The sequence below is a fragment of the Vicia villosa genome, unplaced genomic scaffold, assembly GCF_029867415.1.
Source record: "Vicia villosa cultivar HV-30 ecotype Madison, WI unplaced genomic scaffold, Vvil1.0 ctg.001336F_1_1, whole genome shotgun sequence".
NCBI classification, from domain to species: Eukaryota; Viridiplantae; Streptophyta; class Magnoliopsida; order Fabales; family Fabaceae; genus Vicia; species Vicia villosa.
In genome coordinates, this window is record NW_026705579.1 from 67,109 (window position 1) to 83,175 (window position 16,067).

At 37.3% G+C, this 16,067-nt stretch overlaps 1 non-coding gene across 1 annotated transcript; it reads right to left on the reverse strand.

Moving 5' to 3' along the window:
* On the reverse strand, positions 1 to 107 carry LOC131634712 (small nucleolar RNA R71). The gene has a single exon (XR_009293642.1). It is a non-coding gene; the product is annotated as a small nucleolar RNA R71 (small nucleolar RNA).
* Between the last annotated feature and the right edge of the window lie 15,960 nt (positions 108 to 16,067).

Here is a 16,067-nt window from a genome sequence, read left to right on the forward strand (position 1 = left end):
ATGCTCAGAGGTCAAATCAACGGATTTACCCAGAAAGATAACGAATCACTCTTCGAAGCTTGGGAACGTTACAAGGACATGCTTAGACTATGCCCTCATCATGGACTCGAACCAAGGCTGATCATCCATACTTTCTATGGTGGTCTCTTATATAACACTAAAATGACTATAGATGCCGCTGCTGGCGGAGCATTAATGGACAAACCTCATGATGAAGCATATAACCTCATAGAGAACATGGCACAAAACCATTACCAATGGGGTGGAGAACGAGCCGCTCTAGAGAAAGCCCAAACCAAAGGAGGTATGTACGAAGTAAGTGGTATAGACCGCGTTAACGCTAAAGTAGACGCTTTAACTCAAAAGATCGAGAACTTAACCATCACTCCTTCAGCCACCGCTGCTGCCGTAACACCTAACTGCGAGATTTGTGGATTGACTGGACATGTAGTTGCCGAATGTCAACTCTTGACTGGAGTCTCATCTGATCAAGTAAACTATGCTCAAGAAAACCCTTATTCTAACACGTACAACCCTGGATGGAAAAACCATCCGAACTTTTCTTATAAAAATAACAACGCGTTGTACGCACCTGGACAAGCACCTGCTGTACCACCTGGCTACCAAAAAGCGCCTGTAGCTGCTCAAAACACCCCTAGGAAGTCGAATCTAGAAATCATGATGGAAAACTTTATAGCTTCCCAACAACAAACCAACAAGGACTTCCTGAATCAAAACATTCACAATAGCGAGCAACTAAAACAACTATCGAACAAAGTAGATGCCTTAGCTACGCATAACAAAATGCTAGAAACTCAAATCTCACAAGTAGCTCAACAACAAGCACCTACTGCTGCCCCTGCTGGCACGTTTCCTGCTCAACCACAACCTAATCCTAAAGGACATGCGAACGCGATAACACTACGAAGTGGAACGAATTACGATGGACCCATTGATCCTAGAACTCAAAACGTACCCATGTCACAACAAGAGCCAAAGGAAACCCAAAAGACATCAACTGACGAACAAACTGCTAAGACTGGTGAGAATAATAACGAAGTGGAACCTGAAAAAGAAAAACCTTACGTTCCACCACCACCTTATAAGCCACCAATTCCTTACCCTCGGAGATTAGCTAAATCAAAAACCGAAGCACAATTTAAAAGATTTGTAGAACTTCTGAAACAATTAAACATAACCATACCGTTCACAGAAGCCATAACTGAAATTCCTTCGTACGCTAAATTCCTAAAAGAAATCCTATCAAACAAAAAGAAACTCGAGGATAACAAAACTATAACGCTTACCGCCGAATGTAGCGCTATCATCCAAAATAACATGCCTCCAAAACTGAAAGACCCTGGTAGTTTCTCTATACCTTGCGTAATAGGTAAAACCATTATAGAGAAGGCCCTGTGCGATTTAGGAGCCAGTGTTAGTTTGATGCCTCTTTCAACCTGTAAGAAACTAAATCTGGGTGAGCTTAAAGCAACGAGAATGTCTCTTCAACTAGCTGACCGTTCAGTTAAATACCCTGTAGGAATGTTAGAGAATATCCCTGTTCGTGTAGGTCAATTCTACATCCCAACTGACTTCATCATTATGGATATCCAAGAAGATTCTAACATCCCGATCATATTAGGAAGACCATTTTTAGCAACCGCTGGTGCAATTATAGACGTCAAGCGAGGAAAGCTTACTTTCGAAGTAGGAGAAGAGAAAATAGAATTTATCCTTTCCCAATTCCTAAAAGCACCCTCTATAATTGACACATGCTGCTCTGCTGACATAATCGACGAGTGTGTTAATGAAATACAATCAGAACCAAATAAGGAAACCGAGATCCTAAAAATTCCTATACCGCCAATCCTTGAAGATGACAACTGGCGTGGGGAATATCAAGATAACCACCTGAGTGAATGTTTGGCCTTAACTCCTGATCCTATACCTGGACCGAAGAAGCCTGCTATAGAACTAAAGACATTGCCTACCGATCTTAGATACGAATTCCTAGACGAAGAACTAAACCGACCAGTTATAGTGAACGCCAACTTAGGACAAACCGAGACTGTAAAATTACTCACTGTCCTAAGAAAATACCCAACCGATTTAGGATATAACATATCATATTTGAAAGGAATAAGTCCTTCCCTCTGTATGCACCGCATTATGCTCGAAGACGATTGTAAAACCTCTAGAGAACATCAAAGGCGAATAAATCCTATTATGAGCGATGTGGTTAAAAAGGAAATCCAAAAACTGCTAGAAGCCGGAATAATATATCCTATATCCGATAGTAAATGGGTTAGTCCTGTTCATGTCGTACCAAAGAAAGGAGGAGTTACTGTAATCACTAACGCAAAAGGCGAATCTGTAGCACAACGTACCCAAACTGGATGGAGAATGTGCATTGACTATAGGAAGCTAAACAAAGCTACCCGAAAAGACCATTTCCCTTTACCTTTCATAGATCAAATGCTCGAACGCCTAGATAAACACTCGCATTTCTGTTATCTGGATGGATACTCCGGATTTTTCCAAATTCCTATCCACCCTGACGACCAAGAGAAGACCACGTTTACCTGTCCTTATGGTACATTCGCTTATAGACGAATGCCTTTTGGGCTTTGCAATGCACCCGCGACATTCCAAAGATGCATGATGGCAATATTTGCCGACTTCCTAGATGGAATAATGGAGGTCTTTATGGACGACTTCTCTGTCTGTGGAGGAAGTTTTGAAACATGTTTAGAGAACCTTGAATTGGTACTTAAACGATGCGTAAGCGTAAACCTAGTCCTTAATTGAGAAAAATGCCACTTCATGGTTCGACAAGGAATTGTACTTGGACACATCGTATCTGATAGAGGGGTCGAAGTAGATAAAGCCAAAATCGAAATTATCGAAAACCTTCAACCTCCAAAAACTGTTAGAGAAATAAGAAGTTTTCTAGGACACGCTGGTTTTTACCGACGTTTCATTAAGGATTTCTCTAAAATTACAAAACCCTTAACTGAACTACTAATGAAAGACGCCGAATTCATTTTTACCGATAAATTCACTGAAGCATTTCATATGCTTAAACGAGCATTAATCTCTGCGCCAATTATGCAACCTCCCGACTGGAACGAGCCTTTCGAAATAATGTGTGACGCGAGTGATTATGCTGTAGGAGCCATTCTAGGGCAAAGAAAAGATAAGAAACTACATGTCATATATTATGCGAGTAGAACCCTAGACGAAGCTCAAATGAATTATGCCACGACAGAAAAAGAATTATTAGCTGTCGTATTTGCATTAGACAAGTTCCGTTCTTACCTGGTAGGAGCCAAAATAATCATATACACTGACCACGCTGCCATTAGGTACCTCCTAACAAAAAAGGACGCCAAACCGAGATTGTTGAGATGGATCCTGTTATTACAAGAGTTTGACCTGGAAATTAAAGATAAAAAGGGCACTGAAAATGTCGTAGCAGATCACCTCTCTCGATTGGAAAATCTAAAACCCGAACAAGTACCAATTGACGATGATTTCCCTTATGAAAGACTCATCGCTCAGTTAGAAAACAATGAATTCAAACCATACCATCCAAACGCTGAAACCAACAACTTAGCAGAAATAGCTTTAGCTCGCTCTGACACACCTTGGTATGCAGATTTCGTAAACTACCTAGCTGCTGGTGTGCTTCCTTCTGATCTAAGTTACCAACAGAAGAAGAAATTCTTCCATGACCTAAAACACTACTATTGGGACGACCCACTCCTGTTCAAAAGAGGCCCCGATGGAATCTTTAGACGTTGTGTACCCGAGGAAGAAATAGAAAGCATAATAACACACTGTCATTCTGCACCGTATGGAGGACACCATAACACATCTAGAACCTGCGCCAAAATCCTTCAATATGGACAATTCTGGCCCAACCTGTGGAAAGATGTTTATTTTGCTGTACTAAACTGTGATAGATGCCAACGAACCGGAAATATTTCGAGACGTGATGAAATGCCTCAAAAAGGCATTCTAGAAGTAGAAATATTTGACGTCTGGGGAATAGACTTTATGGGACCGTTTCCGCAATCGTTTGGAAATCAATATATACTCGTAGCCGTCGATTACGTTTCAAAATGGATAGAAGCTGTCGCTTCCCCTACAAACGATACACGAGTAGTTATCAAACTCTTCAAAAACGTCATTTTTCCTAGGTTCGGTGTGCCAAGACTGGTAATTAGCGATGGTGGTTCCCATTTCATTTCAAGAATACTTGAGAAACTCCTTCGAAAATATGGAGTAAATCATCGAATAGCTACACCATACCATCCACAAACAAGCGGACAAGTAGAAGTATCTAACCGCGAAATAAAACAAATATTGGAGAAAACTGTTGCTATATCTAGGAAAGATTGGTCAACCAAGCTAAATGAAGCTTTATGGGCTTATAGAACAGCTTTCAAAACTCCAATAGGAACTACCCCATTCAAACTCGTTTATGGAAAGTCATGCCACCTCCCGGTAGAGTTAGAACATAAAGCCTATTGGGCCATTAAGAACTTAAACCTAAACTACACTGCCGCTGGTGAGAAACGACTTCTAGACATAAACGAATTAGAAGAACTTAGACAAGACGCTTACGAAAATGCCAAAATCTATAAAGAGAGAACGAAAAAATGGCACGACAAGCGTATATCTAGGAAAATTTTTAGCATAGGCGATAACGTACTTTTATTTAATTCTAGACTAAAATTATTTCCTGGTAAGTTACGATCTAGATGGTCTGGCCCTTTCGAAATAACTAACATATTTCCGAGTGGAGCGATAGAAATCAAAGGAGAAACCGTCAAACCTTTTTTCGTAAATGGGCAACGTCTTAAGTATTACCATCATCTCAAACACGATGAAAACATCGAACGTTTTAAACTTGACGAGCTACCCGCTCATTCGAAAAAATAGTTTTATATTTTAAAGTCGTCGAGCTTACGACATAAAACAAAGCGCTTGGTGGGAGACAACCCACAATTATTTTTATTTCTTTTACTATTTTATTTTTATTTTATTTTAAATTTTTAATTTTCGATTCTATTTTGAACTATTTTAGTTTTTCTACATCTTTATATTTTTCCTACATTTTATAATAATTACTATAATTATAACTGCTATCTTAAATCGAGAAAATATTTCCTTTTTATAATTATATTTATTATTATAACTTGTTACTTAATTTTATTTCATTTTTATTTTATTTTTAAATAAACACTAGCCTAGTTCTAACTTAATCTTAATATTTTCAACTTCTAGGTTTTCTTAACTACTAACTAAGATGCAAGAAGTCGATAATATGGAAGTTGTGTTCCGTGGTAGAGGACAAGAAGCAAGATTTGATAAGCTGGCTGAAAGACAAATGGATTTGACTTGCTACCCTCACCAACCGACTATGGTAAGACTTGGTATCGAAGAAAGCGTTCTGCACCTGCTAAACCAAATCAGCTGGACTGGTTCTCACCTGTTCCGCAAGTTTAGTACCTACTAGAAGCTCACTCTGGAATTCTTGAGTTCCTTGACCTATCTTCCTAACTGTGGACAGGGACTGAGAAAAGGAGTGATTCTTTTTAGACTCTTTGGCATGGAATTCAATTTTTGCATCCGAGATTTTGCTGAAATGCTAGAACTACCTCATGGATCAGATGCATACACCAAAGTAGCTGAAGACAGTCTTGCATACTGGGAGTTGGAAAGATACTGGGGCAAGATCACTGGAAACGACAACCCTGAAGAGAACGAATTTCAATCTGAGAACATCCATAACCCCGCCTTCAGATACTTCCATAAGATCATTGCTCACTACATCTTTGGTAAACCCGATAATGTCACTGAAGTTTCTAGAGAAGAGTTATTCATCATGTTCTGCTCCTCTCAGAATCGCCCGGTCAATGCCATCGCATTCATGCTAACAAACTTCGAGCGCATCACGCAAGACGAAGTTTCACCTATTAGGATCGGCGGATTTGTCACTATGATTGCTAATGCTATAGGAATGAGAATACCTCTCCTTAGATTGACACCTCTTGGTTCCCATAATTCTATGGACATTCACTTCTGCTTTAATCGAGGTATCATCGGTAACCTTGGACCTGATCAGTTTGATTTGCTCATTGACAACAAAGTATTGGATCAATTCACCTTACCGAGTCCTAGGACGAGTGTGCACAACCCTGCCAACTGGCTTTACTATGGTCAGATTCCTGAGAGAGAACCCTCACCTAAAACCCCTCAAGCTTATGAACATTTTGATGAGGAAATGCACGTATCAGAATCTAAGCCTAACACTCCTCCTGGATACTATGACCCTATACCTGAAGATGAACCCATTCCTGAGTATGAACCTCTCTCTGAAGACGAACCCATACCCGAGTATGAGCCTGAGACTCCTTCTGAAGATTCTGCTGATGATTACACTGTTGATATGACTGATGTCGAGCTAGAGCCACAACAACCCGCTGCATCCACCGCATCGGTGAATCAAAGAATGCCTAATCTGAACACACACGAGCAAGCCATCACTGCACTACAACAAGATGTACAACATGTGCGCAACGAGCTACACACTTTGCAAATGCACTTCTTCGATTTCATCAACACCGTCAATGCTCAGTTCGACGAAGTTTTCAAACACATTTATTCTAATGTGCACAACAATAGACGTGACTAGATGTTACCATTTAGATTTTTAGATTTTATTTCTAGTTTTAGTAATTTCAATTTCTAGTTTAGATTTCACTTTCTGCACTTTTACATTCTACTCCTGTCAACACTCAGTACCGGTTTAATTTTAAATGCAATATTCTATTTATTACTGCTACTGTGTTATACTGCATTACTATTAAACTGCTATGTATTCCTGTTTACCATATTTTTGCTGTTTATAGTATGAAACAATGACACTGTTCTGAAATATTATTCTGTACTTACTGCTACTGTCAGAACTGGTCCACACCCCTGCACGCGTGAAACCCACTTACCTGAGCTAGGAGACGCACGTCTCCATACATGTGGGACCAGCAGTCTGCACGCATAGGACAGGAGACGCGCGTCTCCATGCCTGTCCCCCAGCTGACTCGCTGCCTGAGACGCGCACCTTCCCAAGGCCAACAGTCTACACCTATTGACCACGCAGGAGACTCTCTTTACTCCCCATTTTGAATTTTGAATTTGAATTTCAAAATTCATCATTCATTCCTCTTCATTCTCCCCATTATTTCTTCCATTTAAACACCATAAACCTCATTCATCCCCTATCATTCACCCCTTTAACTCTTCATCATTTCCCATTCTTCTATTCAATTCAAACTTCAAACACCACCATAATTCCATTTTAATTCTCCATTAACGACATCATTTTCAAACCTCACTATAAAACCACATCATTTTCAAACCTCACTATAAAACCACACCACCACCACTCCTATTCTTCACAACCTCCATACCATTTTCTACTCTTCTACACTACATTCTATTTTTCTTTTCAAACTCACCATGCCTCCACGTTCAATCATCCGTAGTGTGCGTCCTGAGAGACCACCCCCTAACCTTAACAATGTTATCTTCCGAGAAGACGACAACGATGCTCAAAGAACCAAATACCTCGCATTCTATGAACGTTCGGTTGTTCCAACAAAATTTGTGAACATCGAATGTCTGGAAACTCTGGGTCTCATTGATGGTGTCACCCGTTTACTCACTAAATCTAGCCTACACCATCTTTGTACCGAACCCGTACCTACTTATGAGCCGCTCGTCTTAGAGTTCTTGAGTTCTTTCAATTACGACACTCCTTCTGATCAACCACTCTCAACCGGTAGCATCCAATTTCGGATGTTCAACCGTGAATATACTCTGGATCAAGAAGTAGTGGCTACGTACTTGTACTTTAATACGTCACCAAATGCTCTCCGCACCATCTTTCAAGAACTCAATGGTCGTTCATGGGAACAACATGCCTTCGACCTTTGGTTTAATCTCACTGGCGAAGTTCAAACTGGTTGGAAGGCTCTACATGCTTCTCACATTCAAAACCCCGCTATACGTTATTTTCAACGTGTTTTGGGGCATGCTATTTTTGCGAGATCCAGCAACCATAAGGTAAATCAACATGAACTATTTTTCCTTTATTATGCGCTAAACAATCTCCGTTTCAATGCCGCACCGTTTATGCTCCAACACATCCAAGGTTGTGTCAACGCCCCCGCTACAAACCCCTTCTTGTTTGGCGGAGTTATTACTTCCTTGGCCTGTGCTTTAGGTCTTGATGATGACCTCCTCTCACTCTCTCATCTCATGATGCCTGCTCAATCACTCGACCTCACTTACTGCCGTGACTCCCACTTGGTTTCCCCCCGCCATGTAGGCCGATACACTTTGGTCGTCAACAAAGTTCTGATTCCTTATGTCGTCCTTCCATGCCCTGAAAGAATCAACATCCGTTATGTTCAGCGTTGGAGGCTTATTGAAGACAATCCTCAAGATAACCAACCAGAACATCCTAATGAACCTATGGATGCAAATGAAGAAGAACTCAACCAAGGGCAAGCTGATGTCAACCAACCTCCTCAAAACAACCCTCCGCCTATCACTCTTGATGCCATGTATGCTGCAATTCAACGACAAGACCACCTATTTCAAGCTATGCAGACAAATCAAAATGAAACACTGAGGCTTATTCGAGAGATGCAACAGGAGCACCGTGACTATGCTATTAGGAACGACGGCCAATACACTGAAATTGCTACACAATTGCATGATCTTAACATTCGTGTGAATGGCTCTCTTACTGATAGACGTCGCCGTGTTCGTACAAGAGGCGCAAGCAGTTCTCGCAACCGCAACACTGAGGAGTAGTTCTCATGCATTGGGGACATTGCATCATCTAAGTCTGGGGGAGTCGTATTACTTGTTTTAGTTTATTTCCCTTCCTTTAGTTTTATTTCCCTTCCTTGTAATGTTTTTCTAATTCAATAAAGAATATTTATGGAATTTCAAGTATTATCTTTATAATTTCGTAGTTATTTCAATTTCTTCCATTTTCTTGAGCCATAACAAAATTTTTGCTCCTAAACGATAAACGCAAAACCCCACACGTTCGAGAAATACGAAGCTACTCAAACACCAAACGCATAGAAATTGACTAAGATTTAAGTCAATATCCTTATCGTCCCAACACTCTAAAACCCCCAAGTATGCGTAACCGATGTGAATACCCTTTATACCGAAACCATCGACTTTAATTTTTGAAGTAACCCTTAGTAGTTTATTCTAGCAGTCGGCACCGTCTTAGATACCAACTACGCAGAGAGTCGATGAATATAAGTGTATGATCCTCATAATAATAATTATGTGCTTAACCGTAACAAGAAATGTGCCTACTAAGTAAGGTGATCCTCACAAGATCATTTAACCTAACGGTCGCAATTCTCAAATACAAAGAATTTAAAAACTCATTGTTGATTGGTTCAGAAGTCATCTGGTATTGAACTTGGTAGGAAGGACTATTGTCCGATTCCCCACGATCCTCAAATGAGCGCTAAGGAGTATACCACATAATTGTGCCAGAACTCCATAAGAAGGATCATAGTCACTAACCGACTACTCTGCTATGTGCGTGTCAAGATAATGGGCTTAATGTGATTGCGCGCGAATGAAAAGGGTAAAACATGATGACGAGTCAAGGGCGAGCTATAATGGCATGATTCGGATTGGTATGCATGCTGGGAGTTGTCTAGTGTCGCTACTATAAGTTTATTACTAGGATCTGCAATATTATTTTCAAACAAGAACACAATGTAGCTGAGTATGACCGAACGACGTGGTGGAAGAATGTTTCATTTCGCTGTCCTCCTATCTTTATCTTGTTATTTCGCTTGAGGACAAGCAAAGGTTCAAGTCTGGGGGAATTTGATAACACGATTTTATATCGTATATTTAGCCTGAAATCCATAGATATTTATAGCATTTTCCGTTTATTATATTAATTTATTATGATATTACGCGAGTTTTTGCTTTGTTTTAGGTTTTACACTCTTATTATGACTATTTGTGAAAAGGAGAAGAAATGGAGCTAAAACGACCACTATTTATGCCTAAAAGATGAAAAATGGGTGCTGAAGTAAAAAGGGAGTGCAAATAAGGCCCAAATATGCTAGAGAAGCAATCCAGCCCACGAAGGAACCATTTGTGAGTGGCCCAACTAAATGCTGCAAAGGGGAGACGCACGTCTCCACGTCTCATTAGCCACGTCAGCAAAAGGGAGACGCACGTCTCCAGTCCCCTACATTCTCTCCACTTGAGACGCACGTCTCAAGTCTTCAACGAAGCTTCCCCAAGAATCGGAGACGCACGTCTCCAAGTCCAAGTCTGCTGAAGCTCCTCTTTTCACGCAATCCAACTGCAAAGCCTCGCCTATAAATAGAGGCATATACTTCACTTCAATCTGTCCGATTTCCTGCTAACGAAGTGCTGCCGAAATTGTACCGTGCCTTATATTTTCTGCCTTCCTTTAATTCAAACAGTTATTTTCTCACAACGATTTCTACACCAGAAATTGTTGTGAACCTTTTATAAATCTAGCCTCACGTTAGATTTATCGCCTTTTATTTTCCTTGTTTTATTTTCCGTCCGTTTAAATTCCGAAGAACGATCCAGCCAACCTGTGGTGGAAGTTCGGTACTCGAAGATTCAGTTTCAGTTTATTTAATTCAGGTTTAATATTTATTGCCTTTATTTATATATTTATTTGCATGATATATTATATGCCAATTAACATGCCTTATTATAAGCCAAATTGATTTATGCATGCTTAACCGTATTAACATGTCTGGCTAAATTACTAAGGTATCGGTATGTAGAGTAAGTTAACTGTGGGATCCGAAATAAATTGGCTTAATTATGTTTTGTTAACTATCACTTGTTTTTGGTTTATGTGTCTAATTTAATTAGTAAGTCTTAAAATCAATAGAGCGAAAGTTTGAGGTCTTAAGACGGTCAAAGGTTAAAATCAATAGAGCGAAAGTTTGAGATCTTTAACCAGATAGTAGACATAGGACATTAGTTTTAAGGATGGCGAAAGCGTATTAAAACTAATTGGGACTTATTTATTTTCAAAAATTATTTTTACACTCGAGCGGGATGGCGAAAGCGTACGTTAGGGATATTAACTTGTTCCGAGTCAACAGAGCGAAAGTTTGAGATTAGGAGATTTAAATAGATAACAACTTCATAAAATAGGCATTTTATTAATTACGTTGTTTCCAAAAAGCTTTTCTAAAATCTAATGGGATGGCGAAAGCGTACATTAGGATTAGGATAGTAATCTAAATCAACAGAGCGAAAGTTTGAGACGAGGATTTTTAACCAATTGAATTAGTAAAGATTTTTAATTAAATTATGCAAAAGCCAATGGACCTTCGGATCACCTTAAGTTAAACGAAATACATACTGATATCTGTCTTTTATTATATTCTTTATTTCTCACAATCACTCTCCCTTAGGAACAATCAAAATTTTAGTAGCCCTAGCTTTACATAGTAACCTTAGATAACGGTAGATCGATTCATAGTCCCTGTGGATTCGATATCTTTTAAAACTACACGACACGACTGTGCACTTGCAGTCATCAGATTTATAGACACGTAAAGTCGCGATCAAATATTAAGCATGAAATTGATTATAACTCTAAATTCTTACTAACTTGTTCTTGAATGCTAAAATTATTGCTCCTGTATGTTCAGTTTCATTACAAACTATTGGAAGCATCGAAATCATATGATCATACCAGGAAATGGTAAACCTCAAGTTTATCACCTTTTACTCAAGAGTAATAATGGAAATTAAATACAATATGAACTTGCCTGGGCAAAGGCACTATGTAGATATGACCTGATGTAAGTTTCAATTCTTTCCCAAAAAACATTGACTTAAGTATTTCTCCTCTTGTGATACTAATTCGGTACGTCTTTAAGCAATATCTTAGCCGTTGCTACCCTAAAGAGACTATTCCCTCCACAATTTCAACATTACCACAGTTAAAAGTTTCATGGTATGCAAGAAGCCTTTTCTATGCCCAACAGACACCTACAAAAGAATAAAATAAAAATATATAGTTAACTTCCAATTTGAAATTAACATGCAGCCATATAAGAATGGCATAAAAATCGTATCAAGTGTTTAATTAGAAAGTTAAGAGAACCAAAAGAAAAGAAAAACAAAAATAAATTGAAAATAAATTCCATACAACTATCAGCTATATGATCCATGTTGCAAAATTCTGAAGACTCACCCAAAAACACATATGAATTCTTGTAATAAATATCTCTCTTGGAAGTATTTTTATTTTCTTGCAAAAGCTTCTGAACAATCAGTAGAACTCTCAACGTGACATCTAAAACCAACAAAACAAAAACTCAAAACCTAGAGAACAATAATGTAACAGAACAATGAGAAAAATTCAATTTATAAATTCAAGAAAGTAAAATACAGAGCGAGGGATCTAGTTTGTGAATGTGCGTTTCCTTGCAAAGTGTGAGAACTTCCTTGCTACACGACAAATTGGAACAACAAAAACTGCATTGAAGAACATAGAAGTTAAATACGAATGGTTAATGAAAAAGAATGTGATTAAATAAATCATGGTTGAGAGAGTTCATATTTGAAAGTAATTAACCACTTGGAATCTAGCAGGGTACATTGATTTCTGAATCGATTGATGAGAATGATTGGTGAGTATCTGTTGTTTAAATTCACCATTAAACCTAAAGTAAATTCTGAATTAAAAAATGAATGTGTATGAACTTTGAGGTTTAGGAAAATTAGATATAGGAATTTAATTAAAAGAAGAAGAACCTTTGATTTTGGTGAGCAAAATTGCACTCTCTGGTTTTGATGTTGATTTCATTGGCTTTCCCTGCATCGTAATTAAGATTGTTAAGGAAAAAGAAGAAGAGGAATGAGGAGAAAAAAAGGAATGAGGAAGAACCAAGAAGTTCAATGAGAAATAGGGAGGACCATAAAGAGAGAGAGAATATGAGAGAAATAGAAAATTAATGCATTGATAGTCCTTTTATTTTCGAGTGTGACTTTTCAGTTCATGCATTGAGTAGAGAAAAAGTTCAAATTTTATTGAAAAATGGGAAGCCTCTTTGGATTTCTGCATAGGAAATGTGATACGTAATAATTAACAGAGGTAAAATGGAACGGTAAAAGTGGGTAACTCAACCAAAAGAAGTATTATTGATGACAATGATGGGTAACGCAATTAGTCCAAATTAATCCTGAAAAAATTAAAAAAGAATTAAAGATAATTATTGAAATATTACTATTAATAGTTGTTTTAAAATAGTAAGCATTATAATAAAATGACAAATAACAAACTTGCCAAAGAACTCATCTTGCTTTATTATACTCTATGATAATTAAATATTTCTCAAAATAATCAGAAAGTAAAATTATATTGTTACTCAATAATTTATCTCCACTCAATATGTTATCAAAAGGGTTTATTTTATGTTATTTACTCTCAACTCTAAAATAAATAATTTTACAGAGTTCACAGAGGAACTCTAAACATCTCAACAACAAAACTTAACAACTCTAGATAACTCTTAAGCATTCAAAATAACTCAATAGTGCCCTACTAACAACTTTCACGAGTGATAACTATACTAAACTCTAAAATGACTCAAATTAACTCTAGAGTACCGCAAGGTAATATAAAGTACTCAATTGAAAACTTTTGCATATAAAAATACTTCTTATGAACTTTATGGACTGATGACATGACTCATGTAATAATAAAATAATTCTTTCGATTTTTTCGACTTACGTCTAATTTTTCAAAAATTATGTTTTTCTGACTTTTTGGAAAATTTTAGGAAAAGTTACAAATTGCACAGTTTTACAGTAAGAAGGGAAATTGCCAAAATTACAGATCAAGCAAAAAATGGAAATAGACAAAAAATGCATATTTCACAAAAATTACAGACAGAGAAACACATTCCCACATCACCCCAAATTCTATCGACTATCCATAACAACCATCATTTTGCATTACAAACACACAAAATAATTATATGGCATCACAACTCATATATTACAGTAAGGAAATTACATATATATAATATATATTATCACCAGTAACAAACCATACAGTGGTCAAATTCGATTTATCCCAAGTCCCATTTTGTCACAACAGCAACACAGATAATAAAAATTTATTGATCGATGCCAATGGGGTTTTGCCCAAACCCCATTTGGCCAAACATATTATAGAAATCATATCATCAACATAATATATCAACAATTACAATATGAATTTATATATATTATTATCATTAACAAACCATCATCATACAGTGACCATAAGAGATTTATCTCAAATCCAATTTGGTCACCACAATAAACACACAAAACAAAATTATTATTTGATCGATGCCAATGGGTTTCGCCCAAACCCCATTTGGCCAAAAAAATCACAAAAATCACAGAAAATACAAAAAGAGTGGAAATCACCCATGATGCTGTTAGCTGAAGATTTCGACAGGAGAAAACATGTTGTTCTAGATATTATGCTCCGAAGTAGAAGCATGAAGGATGGTTTTGTAAGACCATTTCGAGCCTCTTTATATAAGGAAGACTTTACTATGTCGAAGTGGAGTCAAAGTTAAAATGTCTTCGAAGGCGAAAAAGTGAAAGACTTAGAATACTTTGAGATATTTTAAATATGCGTTTCGACAACCACGTTGCTTGCACTTCAGAACTTCGAGTGAGAAGGTTTTGAAATTCAAAGTAATTTATTTTAGCCAGAGGGGCGTGTGGAAGTCTCAGAGATTCAAAGCGCATGCAGAAGGAAACGTATCATTTTGTTACAGAAAAACCGTTAGGGTCGAATTAGTATAAATATCAGTCTTAATGTTAGGATTCAGGGTGTTCACTTTGTACAAAATCACTCAATATACTCGAAGTGCCAGCATAGAGAAACGAGGTTGCAAAGAATGTAGGTAAAAGAAACACCATTATTATCTTCTCAAAGTTACTTACTTATCAATACAAAGTCTTTTACATACCTTTTCGAAGCCTGTTTACTTTTCCAGTTTGAAATCTCTAGTTTTAGGATCATTTACATATTTTGTACTATTTTAGTTCTTTACAATCAAACACTTTTATTCCATTTACTTAGAATTCACAATCAAAGTCATTTTAATTTACATTCTCCATAGTCATAACACTTAAGGAACTTTCAATACCTTTGTTAAACGAAGTATCATTAGAACATGAGTTCGATCACAAGTATAATAACAAAAACTTAGACACGTGTCCTAGGATCAAGCTAGTCGATCGTCAAAGTTACCAAAAATATTCATTTTGGAAGACTGGCAATTATATTACCAGAAACCACCGTAAACAAATTAGCACGCCCAGTGGGACCGTGTCGAAGTTTTAACTTTCTTTTTCTTGTGTGAATGTCTGTTTCTCGTTGATTGTTGTATTGATCAGCTGTCGTGTGTAGATAAAAAACGAGTTATTTTGAATAAAACCGTAGATAGCGACAAGTGACTCGAGTATCGTTCTCACGAGGATTCTTTATTATATTAACCAAAAGTAAAATCGATTTAGGGGGGTTTGGTTTGGTGTTCGAATTAGAAAAAGTGATTATCAAAAGTGATTATTGAAATAAGCTGTTTTGAAAAAGTGATTATAAAATAAGCCAATCTACTGATCTGATTCCTACCAATCATCAATTATTATAATTTTACTATCCTACGCGGATTCCATTCCTATTTGGATACAAACTCAATGACAAGTGTGGTGAGGTTTGCGAGATGTGCGATCCTAATGTCTGAATTAAGAAAACGAGATAAATTATCATGAATAAAGCACACACGATCGATCAGACACGATACGAATTAAGCAAACATAACGTGTCTATGTTAGGATCATACAATCAACCAAATTGAATCAATATATTTCATACAATTGAATTAAGCATACAAGAATACAAAATATCATTGAAAGGAATAGAAATTAAA